This window comes from Lactuca sativa, chromosome 7 (genome assembly GCF_002870075.4).
Source record: "Lactuca sativa cultivar Salinas chromosome 7, Lsat_Salinas_v11, whole genome shotgun sequence".
NCBI classification, from domain to species: Eukaryota; Viridiplantae; Streptophyta; class Magnoliopsida; order Asterales; family Asteraceae; genus Lactuca; species Lactuca sativa.
In genome coordinates, this window is record NC_056629.2 from 155,374,585 (window position 1) to 155,387,885 (window position 13,301).

The 13,301-nt window shown below is 37.2% G+C and overlaps 1 long non-coding RNA gene and 1 other non-coding gene across 2 annotated transcripts; one reads left to right on the forward strand and one right to left on the reverse strand.

The window, feature by feature from the left end:
- Positions 1 to 1,047: 1,047 nt before the first annotated feature.
- On the reverse strand, positions 1,048 to 1,154 carry LOC111904280 (small nucleolar RNA R71). The gene has a single exon (XR_002854469.1). It is a non-coding gene; the product is annotated as a small nucleolar RNA R71 (small nucleolar RNA).
- A 6,948-nt stretch (positions 1,155 to 8,102) lies between these two features.
- On the forward strand, positions 8,103 to 8,616 carry LOC111904247 (uncharacterized). Its single transcript, XR_002854466.3, has 3 exons — positions 8,103 to 8,191; positions 8,272 to 8,407; positions 8,561 to 8,616. It is a non-coding gene; the product is annotated as an uncharacterized LOC111904247 (long non-coding RNA).
- The last annotated feature ends 4,685 nt before the right edge of the window (positions 8,617 to 13,301 follow it).

Consider the following 13,301-nt stretch of genomic DNA (forward strand, 5'->3'; position numbering starts at 1 on the left):
CTTACCCAAGCTATATTATAATCTGACTAGGTGCACTGCCTATTGGTGCATAGTTAGTCTAAGTTTGTTAGTTTATAAATATTAAAATTTGTGGGTACTTTTGTGCTCATCAAGTTTTTAGCGTCGTTGCCAGGGAACGGCTTAGTTAATTATTTCTTTGTTTGCTTTAAATTAATTGATCCCTTTTGTAGGGTAAAACCTGCAAGAAGTTTTTTTTTTTTTTTTCTGCATTACAGGACTCACAACGTGAACCCTTAGGATTCACGACGTAAGAACTGAATTTCTCAATTTTGTTTATATTAGTTCGTCTTTCTTAGTTCAGTTTTACGTTTTTATCTTTTTGTTTTATTTCTGGAGTTCATGACCTGAGGTTCTAACACACCTTTGGTGCCACCACTTGAAGATCCTGAGTCTGCAATTCACAAAAAGAAGGATAAGAACGTGAAAGAAGATAAAACACCAAAGAAGATACCTTTACAAGATCTTAAATCAGTATTCTCAAAGAAGTCGGCAAAGAAATCGGGAGAGTCAAGTTCATCTTCAAAGGACAAGAGCAAAGTTAAGAGCATCGATCAAATACCCATCCCAAACGAATTCGAATACGAATCCAAAGCTGAGTTTGGTCTCTATACAAGTGAACCTAAAGACAAGCCAAGAAACGAAATGGTAAATAGTAAAGAAATGTCCATGGGAGCTTACAGGAAGAGAATTCGAGATGATGTTGGTCCAGGATTAGTACAACCCGCTATTCCTGCCACTGCCACATTCGAGCTGAAAGGACATATCCTTTCTAAACTAAAGGATATCCCATTCTATGGAAAATATCATGAGGATGCGTTCAAGCATTTAGATGAAGTGAACGACATTGCTGATTAATTCAATGTCCCGAATGTTAATAGAGATACCGTCTTGCTAAGGATGCTTCCCGTTACCTTTAAAGGGGATGCAAAGGATTGGTTAAAAGCACTTCCACCTGGTACAATCACTACTTGGGCTCAAATGCATGAGCAGTTCTTAGACCAATTTTGCCCACCATCCAAGATAGCTAAACTCAAGAAGGCAATAGCCAATTTTGAGCAAAACCCAGGGGAGTCACTTTACGAAGCATGGGAACGTTATAAAGGGTTGTTAAGGAATTGTCCTCAACATGACCTTAACATTCAACAAGAAGTGTACATATTCTATGACGGGGTCAATGTAATGACAAGACAACTCCTTGATTCTCAAGGACCGCTTACGAAGAAAAATCTGGGCGAGGTCAAGGAATTGGTTGAAGAAATTGCAAAGCATTCTCGTGAATACCACAATCCAAGGAATGAAAGCGTGAAAGGAGTTGGGGGTGCACATTCTGACGAAATGGCTGCTATGATGGCAATGCTTAACACTATGGATAGGAAATTGACTCAAATGGACCAACAATTTATGCAATTCGAGTTGGTTGCGAGAGATGTAGTGGCCCACATTTGACAAAAGATTGCAATACGGATGAATATGGAAACAAGAAAGCTCAAGTTTGCAATTCAAGTGGAGTCAAATACGATGAAGATTGGAGAAAACCAAAGAAAGAGTGGCTACCATACGAAGAATACAAGAAGCAAAAGGAAGAGAAATATAAGCAAACAAGCCGAGGCTTCTACCAAAAAGAGTAGCCACCAACCGAGAAGAAAGTGGACTTAGAAACCAAGTTGACCCGATTCATGGAAGCATCCGAGAGAAGGCACGAAGATACCAATGTAGTGCTAAAAGAACACATGAATATGATGAAGGAGCAACACAAAATGATGATTGCCCAGCAAGCTTCATTAAGAAATCATCAAGCATCAATTCAAAGTTTAGAAGTCCAAGTTGGTCAACTTACTACTTTGGTTAATAACAAATTATCTTCACAATTTCCCGAAAAGAAAGTTCAATCTCACGTCATGGCCATTGATACTGAAAAAGAAGCAATTTCTAAGTTCCTAGAAGCACTAGAAGTGGAGCCAAGGCCATCTGAACCGAAGCCAAAGAAGTCCAAGCTAGAAAATAAAGAAGCTGCTGAAATGCTAGATTCACGACGTGATCCCGATAAGTTCACGTCGTGGGCTCGGTCTGCACAGAAAAAAATCGTATATGTTCCAGCTTATAAACCGCCTTTGCCATTCCCGTCTCGAGAACATCTTAGCCCACTAGAAAGGGAACATCTTGAGTTTATTCAACAAATAAAGGGTATTCCTATTAATACTCCTTTCATTGATTCGCTTTCGAAAATTCCATAATACGCGAAGTTCCTCCAAGACATAATAGACACTCGTCAAGAATTAATGAAGAATTCTAAGGTGATTCTAAGTGAGCAAAGCTCAAAAACTGTATTAGGAGAGTTACCTAAGAAGATAGGAGATCTTGGACGTCTTACTCTTCCATGTGAGTTCGGGAATAATGTGAAGATTTATGCTTTAGCCGATTCTGGGGCTAGCATAAATTTGATGCCTTTTCATTTTATCAGAAGCTGAATATTCCAAAGCTGAAGGCTACAAAGATGACTATTCACATGGTAAACCGTTCAGTGACATAACCTCGGGGCATTGTGGAAGATATTCTTGTAAAAATTGGGAAATTCGTTTTTCTAATAGATTTTGTGGTGTTGGACATGAAAGAAGATCCCGATGTTCCGATTATTCTTGGTCGCCCGTTACTAAACACGGTTGTGGCTTTGGTTGATATATGCAAATCTAAGCTCACCTTGAGAGTTGGAGATGATAAGGAAATTTTTGGAATGGAAGATAGATTTCAAGGATATGATGTTAAGAGTGAAGTGTTCAATATTGATGAAGATAATGAACTTGAAGAATTAGAAAAGCTTATGGAAGAAGAAATCAAGACAATTGATCAAGTCAAGCGCACTAAACCAAGGGCATCTGTTCCATTTTTCGTTGAAGTCATTACTTATTCCAAACCAACATCTTGGGTGAGTAAGTAAAGTGATGACATGTCTAGTGATGAAGAGGAGGTTACGTCAAAGGTAACTAGCTCAGTGGTGAAGGAGGAGGAGGACATTATAAAGCTTAAAAATGAGGAAAAGTTGAACACTACTAGAAAAAAGGCCTTTAATGACATGCAATTTATGACGCGCACGAATTTACGATACGCAAAAGTGTGTGACGTAAAAATAATGTCATCTCTCCAAAATTTTGAAGGATTTTGGACGCGCATTTTTACGCGCCCTACAATTTGTGTTAGAAAAAAATAAAAATAAAAACATTGAAGACACCCATCATAAGCCCGTGTCGTGTGCACCATGTCACTTTACAATTTTTGAACGCGCGTTCCTATTACAAAATGGGGACCAAAACTAGGGCTTTTTTTCAAGAACGTCACGAGGACTATCATTCTCTCATATATCACACCCTTCGTCTCTGTCCTAACCCACCGCCACCACCTCCAATACTCACCGTCTCTTTTGGCCTTACACAGCGATGACACACCGGCCCTATAGACGAACGCTTCATCCACCACCATTCTTCCAATCATACGAGCCAATATAAAGCAGATAGAAGGTTTTCAAATTCGAGAGTTATGGTATCGGGAACATCTATAGGGTTGTTGAAACCTTCATGTCTACACGTGTATTGGGAACGTCTCTTCCACCTCTGCATACCACGAGTGACTGTCCTACCTGCAATTTGCTATCAGGTTTCTTCTTCACCCCAATTTTCTTCATTGTTTTCTGCTTCATTGCTATTCCGGTACAGAACTCGGAGGAGGTACGAGTGGCTCTGGACCAAATTCCTAGAGAAGCAAATGATATCCTTGACATTCTTAAGGCCGAACAAGTGCCTCTCGATCTCATTTCACCATTTATAGTTCCATTACAGAGTTCATAACTATGAACATGTTCTGAACAACAATTAGTGTGCTATATTTCATGGCTGCTAGACCTAACCCTAACCCTAGCCCCCAAATTCTAATTACATTGATATGTATATATAATATATTCCTTATTAGAACTTTTTGATGCTAGGTTTTATTCATTGGGAGGTCTAGTGGAATCAAGATCCCATTCCACTTGGTGAAGCTGCTGGTGTTGGGAGTATGAAGGATGCAGATTCAGTAGCAATGTCTGAAGGTTCATCTTTATATGATTTGGTTCAAACCTGGCATGATTTTGTGTTTGGGTGATTATTTTGATGGCGGCCCTGTTCTTTCCAATGAATAGTAAGGCAAAAAGAATACGTATCTTTATAAATTGTTATAATAGTGAAAAGCTTTGAAGCTGATCTTTTGTTGGGTGTTTCAGATGGCAAGATTCTTTAATATTTTGTTGGGTGTTTCAGGAAACCATGATATCGGTTATGCAGCTTATCACTCTCGCATGCCTCAGGTATATATTTTCATATTACATATATATGAATATATGTTTTTTTCTATTATTGTTAAGGTCATGTGTCATGATTCATAACTTGTTTTATCTACTTAATAGGTAATTAATCGCTATGAAAAGGTATTTGGTTCAAGAAACTATAACCTCACAGAAGGAAAAGTGGAATTTGTTGTTGTTGATGCTCAAACACTTGATAGTATTATAAGTTTTCAATTATTATTATTGAACCTGGTTACTTTAGAGAAAATAAATTTGCCAGGTCATCCACAACAAAACCAGACCTCTGTTGCATGGAAGTTTGTAACTAGTGTGTCAAGTGGTATGTATGTAAATTACACTACTTTATCTGATGTATAGTTTTCAATTTAAATTGGAGTAACATTATTTGCATTTTTATAGAAACTCATTCACCTCCAAGAGTTTTATTAACTCATATACCACTCTATCGACAAGATTCAACATCCTGTGGTTCTCAACGTTCTTCCCTAATTATAAATCAGGTAATATAAGTACTTTCAAATTTCTATTTGTTTCTATATATCCATTTTACTGCTATTAACCTCTCACTTTTCATGTTCAGAGAATTTCTCGTGCTACACCATCATACTAAATATTTAACCTAAATCTCACATTGCTACATGGCAGTTTCCATTAGCAAGAATATAGGACCACTATGTATGTACTTAGTGTTAATGTCTCTGACCACAGCTAATATCTCTCTTTATGAGAAATTACAGAAACCTTCCTCCTTTGAAGACATAATCATGCTTTTTCCACCACTGACTTTTATACTAATCATTTTTAGTAGTATTTTTACCACTAACTACTAACTAACTAACTCATGCCACCAACTTATAAGGAAAACATAGCACCATATATGTCCAATCTTCTAATTACCTAGACTTAGATAAACACAACCCAAAATACTGATTAAAAAACACCTTTGTATCAAATCTTCATAATGTCATATCTATACACTAGGGGTTAACTTTGACATAGTTTTCTTCTTTTTTTCATGTCACCATAGCTAACTAAGTCATACAAAAATGATTTATTTATATTGACAACTCAAAGACTTACAAAAATGATTTATTTATATTGACAGCTCAAAGAATTACACCGAATACACAAAAAACAAGTAGAACTGATGGAAGAAATGAAAGGGTCAAAGAAACCGAAGCTGGACCTTGAAGAGAAAATGGTCAACATCAATGAGCTGACCAAGGCCCACATTCAGGTTGGCAGAAACACAAATGCACCTTGACTCCAGAAACCACAAACCAGACCACGGCTCGAGGAAAACTAGCCTTACTGGACGACAAACATGCCAGGTCAGCAGTAGATGCGTTGGTCGCCATGTCAACAAATTCCTTGCTTTAGTTTGTTAAGATAGTCACTTCTGTCAAACGCAATGCTGACTTGGCATCTGTTCAACAGAAAAGAACAAAGAAGGATAAGTCAAACATAACATATTCATCATTTTAAAATCTAGGGTTAATGTGAGTATATTCAACATATTTCTTTTTCTTTTTCATATGCATGTTGAATTTCCTAATCTTATGCAGTCATACACACCATGTTCTTACTCTTAAATTCCTTTTTTTTTACGATTTTCCTCAGGAACACAAGGGTTTTGGTGGCAACATGAACTGCGCGGATTTTTGGGGCCCTTTGTCAGGCTGGATGATGTGGTGAAAACAAATAAAAAGGTTTGTGGACTGATTTTTATTGTTAAATTAATTTATTCTTTGTGAAATTGCGGTTTAGGTGCATAATTGTGGCCAATATTTGTTGCAATGATAGTCTATGGGTATTTTTTTATGTGAAGTTCGTGTGTTAATGGGCCGCCAAAGAGGATAGTACTATTGCAAACAACCAATGCCACCTCAATTATGAAGTGGCTGACAACCTCAGTGAAATCAAAGGGTAATACTGTAATTATTGAATTTTCTCTTTTTTATCATAATCAGTAGTTTTTTGTTTTGTTTAGCTGTTGTTCGGGCCATGCCTTCACTGATCTTGGGTTGATTGGTCCAAGGTAAAACTTTCGTTAGCAGTCGTTTTTTTCTTCCACGAATTCTCTCTGGAGTTGGTGGATTTAGATCTTGAAACAGACACTAAAAAAAATGCCAACTCGAACTATGTAAATTCTTGCTTCTTGCCATGCACTTGTTTTTGTGGCAAAACTAATTGGTATATAAAATATTATAATTATAATATCAAATTATATATTGTTTTACCTTCTAGATGTGGCCTATATATTTATATTTATACCATTGCTTTTAGGTTGGTGATCCCCTTGAGAATGCTGCAATCAAAGGGACATAATGAAGTTATAAATCTAATGAGAAGGCCATGCCTAAGAAGTAATACTTTCATTTGGTTCTTTTGAAATTCATTTTTTGTTTTGTCCACATTGAAAAAATTATTTTTCTATCCTGCTGTTGCAGGCTCATTAGCTGGCTCCTTGCTATGCTTTCTTGATGCAATAATTCTCTATACACTCATTTATTTTAGTAAATTTATCTGTAATACTGTTTTCTGTGTTTCTATTGTTATGTTTGGATGAATCAAAGTGATCGTGACTTTATTGGATGTTCCTAGGGCTGTGTTTATGTTGTTGGTGCATATAAAATCTATTGGACAAGCTGCTTGAAAGGATCTCTTCCAGGGAAAATGGTGATGCGTTTGGTTGAAACAATAGATGAGTCTACTAGCTTCTACATTTTTCCCCCATAGAAATTTGAAAACAAAAAACAGTAACTATTGAAGTTTAATTTGTATTATTTTCAAGTAAAGATATTTAAAATTTTGCTTATATTTTTAAAATCTGAACGCGGATGTGTATCTTGCTGGGATAGTTATGCTGATATTTGCAGTGGGTTTGTACGGATTATTCATCAGTAATGCACCAGATAGTATAGCACCAGAGGATGATCGTGCTATAAAGGGTTTTTCCCTATTTGGGAGGTTTGCTTTGAGAGTAAATTCTTTTTTAGCACTTTTTACTTTACATTATAGCATGCTTTTGTACAGTGTTTGACCTGTATTGGACTTGCAACGGGACCATAACTGATTACAGTAATACAAAAATTGCAATATTTTTTTTCATCAAAAAGTGGGACACCATGTGATAGAACAGACTGTACTGTGTTTACTGTGTTCGGTGCACGTTCGACTGCGACCATAATGAATAGGACAAGACAGAACATGGTACTGTGTTTGACACTGATTCCAATGCCAATGGGACAAAAAGATGTACCAAAAGGTTGTCATGTAGGATGTAACAAACACAGCCTAAATAGTTTATTTGTGTAAAAGATGTGGGGATAGATAATTAATTAATATAATTTAATTGGATTGAAGGAGCGACCTAAATGGATGAAGATAAGTTCGCTTGATGAATTGAAGACAAAAGTTGGTCATGTAATTGTTATGATTCTTCTATTAAAGATGTTTGAGAAGAGTAAAATGGTTACAATTTCGACTGGTTTAGACTTGTTAAGCTACTTCGTTTATATATTCTTGTCATTTACTTCTTTGTATATTCTTCACAATCTTCACAAAGATGAACATAAATAACAAACTTTATTATCATCACTCAAATGTCTTTATCACTTAAAGTTATAGTTTTGATCAAACAAATTACTTTTCTTTTCACATCTTCATCTAATAACATTGGATTATGTTGCATGTAGCCAAATCTGTATACATTAGTTGTCACCTTGAAAGATGCATCAGGCAACATCAAGAGTTGTACACTATGAATATTGGGAAGCAATCGATAGCACATTTGGTCTGCAAGGTGGGTTTATTTGGGATTGGGTTGACCAGGTTTGAAACTCATCTCTTAAATTTTATAAAATTGTAAATGTGGTGCAAGGGTATTTCTAAATATTTGCATCTAGTTTCAGGGGTTACTCAAGGAAAATGCAAATGGTAGCAAATACTGGGCATATGGAGGTGACTTTGGAGATACACCAAATGACTTAAATTTCTGCTTAAATGGTCTCATATGGCCTGATCGGACTCCTCATCCTGCTCTAAATGGTGATTACTATAATTTTTTTACTTAGTATTTAGGTTTTTGTTTAGTTATTTCCAACAAAAATGTTTCCATGATGAATCTTTTGGTAGAGACAATGTATAAGAATTACTTCATTGAGCTAGTTATGATGTGATCCTTTGTTTATTTGTTTTCAGAGGTCAAGTATTGCTATCAACCAATTAAAATTTCCTTCACCAATGGTGTAATCAAGGTATCAATATCATCACTCTTACTTATTTGTCTATATCATTTTCATGAAAATGCTTATGTTGCATATTATATATTCATATGTCCAGTTGTGCTTTCTATATAGCAAATGTTAACCTTGGTCGTTGTGTTTTTTGTTCATAGATTACAAACACCAATTTCTTTCAAACAATAGAAGATCTAGAGTTTAATTGGGTGATTGAAGGTGATGGATGTAAACTTGATTCTGGAACTCTCAGTCTACCAACATTAGAGTTTAATTGGGTGATTGAAGGTGATTTTGGTTCTTGAAACGAGACTCAAGATATCATATTTTGGCATGGCTAGAAGCTTTGGAGGAAACGAGACTCAAGCAAAAGTAAACACACAGAGAGTTGTTGGCACATAGTAAGCTAGATGATGCAATTGTATATAAATGAGTTCATTTTTTTATAACATTTACTCACTTTTGGAATAATTATTTGTATTTGACATGTTAGTGAAATGAATTATCTTTGTTATTTATGGTATTTTATTTTGTATTATGAGATTTTTAATGTATTATTTAATTTGAAAATTAGTAAATCTATAAATAATATTTTTTTTAATCATTTAAAATTATGATACGCAAAAATGTGTGTCATCTTCATTTATGACATGGCCTTTCTTAACAGGGGCTTTCTTGATACGCATTGCGTGTCATTAACACGCGCGTCGAAAGGTTACGACACGCGAATGCATGTCGTCTTCCTTTATGACAGGGCCTTCCTTGATACGCATTGCGTGTCGTAAACGCGCGTCGTAATTGCACGTCGTAAATGAGCGTCGTAAATGAGCGTCGTAAATGCGCGTCGTCTATAGATGACGCGCAAAAGCGCGTCGTCTCTCTTTATGACAGGGCCTTCCTTGACGTGCATTTGCGCGTCGTCTGAGCCTTTTACGACGCGCAATGAGCGTCGTAAAAGGCAGTTTTTCTAGTAGTGGAAGACTGAAGGGATCAAATGCAAGCTCGATGAAAATGAAGTCAAGCCTAAAAAGGAGAATTCTAAAAAGGCGTTCGTCGAGTGCAAGCTTATAAGAGGCATTTCAAGGAACAAAAGATCCAAGTGGTGGGCTCTTCTAACAATTTGACGTAGGAGGCACGGAGTCCGGCTCATGACTCCATCAAAAAGAAGCACTTCTCGGGAGGCAACCCGAGTTTGGTTTGCATTTTCTTTTCTTTTCTTTTTAGTATTTGAGTTTTTGATTAGGAAAGCTATCAATTCATCATCTAAATACTGTTAAGTGGTAAAAATTAGTTGTGAGATATTTTAGAAATAAGTGGTAAATGATTAGCAAAAAAAATCATTATCTAAACATTATAGGGTCCAGACTTAGTTCACGTCGTGATAAACCTCTTCACGTCGTGGCTATAGATAAATTACGGGGTGAGTCCAGTACTGATGAACATTAAGCTGGACCAGGGTTGATTTTGGCCCAAAAGAATTTCATGTCGTGAAATGGCTCGTCATGACATGGCCTTTAAAAAGTCACCGCCGGGGGGGGGGGGGGGGGGGGGGGGGGGTTGACCAGTTAAAGTTAACACTTTGACCTACCTTTCTTTATCCCTTGTCGCACGAACTGAAGCAGGAAGCCCACAGGCGATTTTTGGCCACATTTTACTTCCAATTCTCTTGCATTTTCTTGTCTTTTCCCTCAATTTGGTATGCATTTCATTATTTAGTTGTTGACATTACTTGCAATTTATACATTTTCATCGTTAAGGTTTATGTGAATGATAAAATTTCAAAAATTGGTTAGTATTTTTAGGTTGCATGCCTTTAGAATAGAAAGAGAAACAAACCCCAATTATGATTTTTGGATGGATTTGACTGGACATTGTTCGATTTGTGTCCTAAGTCCGACGGCCGAAACCACGACGTGGTGCACAGAACCACAACATGATTCCTGGTTGAACAGAATTCTATTTCATTTTTTTATAATGCTTTGGGTGTCTTTGTTGGTTTTGGTTTATTTTTGATTTCATACATGGCACCTAGAAGGGTTGTTCAACAGGACAATGACCCGATTGATGTGGCGAATATTCATCCGTTATATCGATTCCTCAAAACATTTCACAGGCCTTGTTGATGACATATCAGAACCGTTTGGGATGGTTATAAAATAACGAGTTTGCTATATCTCCGATTATCGACTGGGGATGGCTTGGTGGTGTGGGAATGGTGGTTGAATCGGAACGCTATTGGATGAAAGTGTACGAGGGGGACCATTTTTCCTTTACTTGCCATGGTTGGAGGAACTTGTTTTCGATCCAAGAACCCGTGTGCCGGGAATTATCAGTGGAGTTTTTCTCTACTATGAGCTTTGAAAAACGCACTATTGATTTTGATTATAACTGGGCACTAGTTTTCCGGTTGGGTGGGTGTATCAGGAATGTAGTCTCCAAGAATATGCTTGGCGCATGGGGATCTATACGGAAATGGAGACTCAATCTCCATTCTTTGTTCCATTTTTACTTGGTTGCGTTCGGTATTTTACGTCCGGTACTTTTGATGCTCAATTTTGGCGGACTATCTCCAATCACGAGTATAATTCTCATGATTCAAGTGAAGCACAAATTCGGAACCCGGTGCACCGTTTTCTTCACCGCCTTATCACCTTTTTGATCAATCATAAACACCATGGTGATAAGGTCTCCTTACAAAATTTGTGCTTTTTGAGGAGAATTATTACTCTTGGGGTGTGTTGTGATCTTCCTTACATGCTCGCAAGATTTATGGGAAAGAAAGTGACCAGCTCACGACAAGGAAGTCCGATTACGGGTGGACATTTGGTCACCCGTCTTGCCTGGTCATGTGGGATTTTGTCTCACGATTTTGTGCGGAATCTTACCGTTTTCCAGACAATGATTTAACTATTCAGTTTTTGGGTGTTATGCGAGTGGTGGTCGATGTCGGGGGAGGCTATGTTATACCCCGGAAGATGGAGAGCAAGAGATGGAACAACCCGAGCAACCTCCTGCGAGACGATGAAGGAATGTTAGAGCCCGGGGAGAAGTTGAGAGAGGACGTGCTGCTCAACAACATGAGGAAGGAGTTCCCACTGACCCATTTCAAAGTCGGGTTGGGTCCTATTTCTCCGTGGTGGGATGAATTATAACACGCAGATGTTGGAGGCCATGTTTTCTTACATGGGTATAGTTCGACCACCTGTCATGCCACCGCAGTGCCTGTACATACCTACGTGTGAGGAGCTTTGGATGCCAAGGGGAGATGGAGAAGGACCGAGTGGAGTTCAAGGATGAGAGGATGATGATTGATTCCTTTTCTATTTAGTTTTTTTTTAGTTTTTTTGTGTGGTGTTATTTAATCTTTGAACTTGGCTTGTTGATGTAAGACTTTGTTAAACTATTATGTTACTCTTTTATTTCTTTTGTTTTTTTTCAGATTAGCATTGAAGTCTTGGGAAGGGAGTAAGGTCGGGTCAAGAGTCGTGATCTTCTAGTCAAGTGTCGTTAGAGTCTAAGAAGTCAACAGTCGCGACGCACAATTCGACATAAGTGTGGGGTACGTTAAAGAGAGAGAGAGGATAGAGTCAGGAAGTGTCTTTACATACTGAATTAGAAGAGTCTTAACCCATTAAAACATTAGTCAAAGTACAAGGTTCAAGAAGAAGTAAGATATTACTATTTTCTGAAGGCTTGGTTTTCACGACGTGGTGCTCTTTTCCACGTCGTGGATTGATATAAATGAGAAATTTTGCATGCGTTCTTTTACGCCACCACGACGTGGTATTCTACATCACGACGTGGTTTCTAAATTTTTCTCCATTTTGAAGACCATTGGGTGTTTAACCTTGTGCCTTTCCATGTATCTTCTTTGGATCATTCTAAGGACTATTATGGCTCGTTTCCTCCACCATATATTCTGGCGTATGCTTTCCCACATTCTTATACACATTTGCATCACTCTTATTGAAGATTGGAAGTTTCGATTTGTTGGCTCATTTACTTCTCTATCAAGTTCAAGTCCCAGTTCATATTTTGAAGAGGTCCATATTCGAAATGCACATTTTATCCGCACTTTTGGTGTTTTATTCACACCGCTATCCCAGGGGAGTCTGTTCCTTTTTCTCCCTTCTCTTAATTTTGATTTATTTTATGCATACAATGAGGGCATTGTATGAAATAAGTGTGGGGTAGGGGCTAGAAAAAAGTAAATTGCTAGATAATTTGGTAATTTTTAAAAATTTTACTAATTGGATCTAGTTGTAATAATTTGAACTGTTGTTGCTAGTGTTATATGGGATGATCCGATAAGAGCTCAAATGTTTAGTTGAGCCAATATACATTATAGTACATTTGTGGCCTCCCTTATTTTAGTGAGATCATGGAACAAAAACATAACCCCGCTTAGTTTGAGGAATGCAATATGTTAAGCAGCCTAAACCAGAAATCTATCCAGGAAAGCTATGTCTTAACCAAGAAAGGTTGAAGTTAAGCGCCTTTGCTTAAGCATGTAGGGTTTTGTGAGAGAAAAGTGAGTTATACATGTAAAAAAAGAGAGAGAAATTACCGAAAAGTGAAAAATTAAAGAATCTTTGGAGCTGTCAAGATTGAAGATCAAAAGATCAAAATTCTTAAGGATCAAAAGTTGAAGATACCAAAAATCATGAAAGAAGTGAATTCAAAGAAGATAAAGATCAAATATC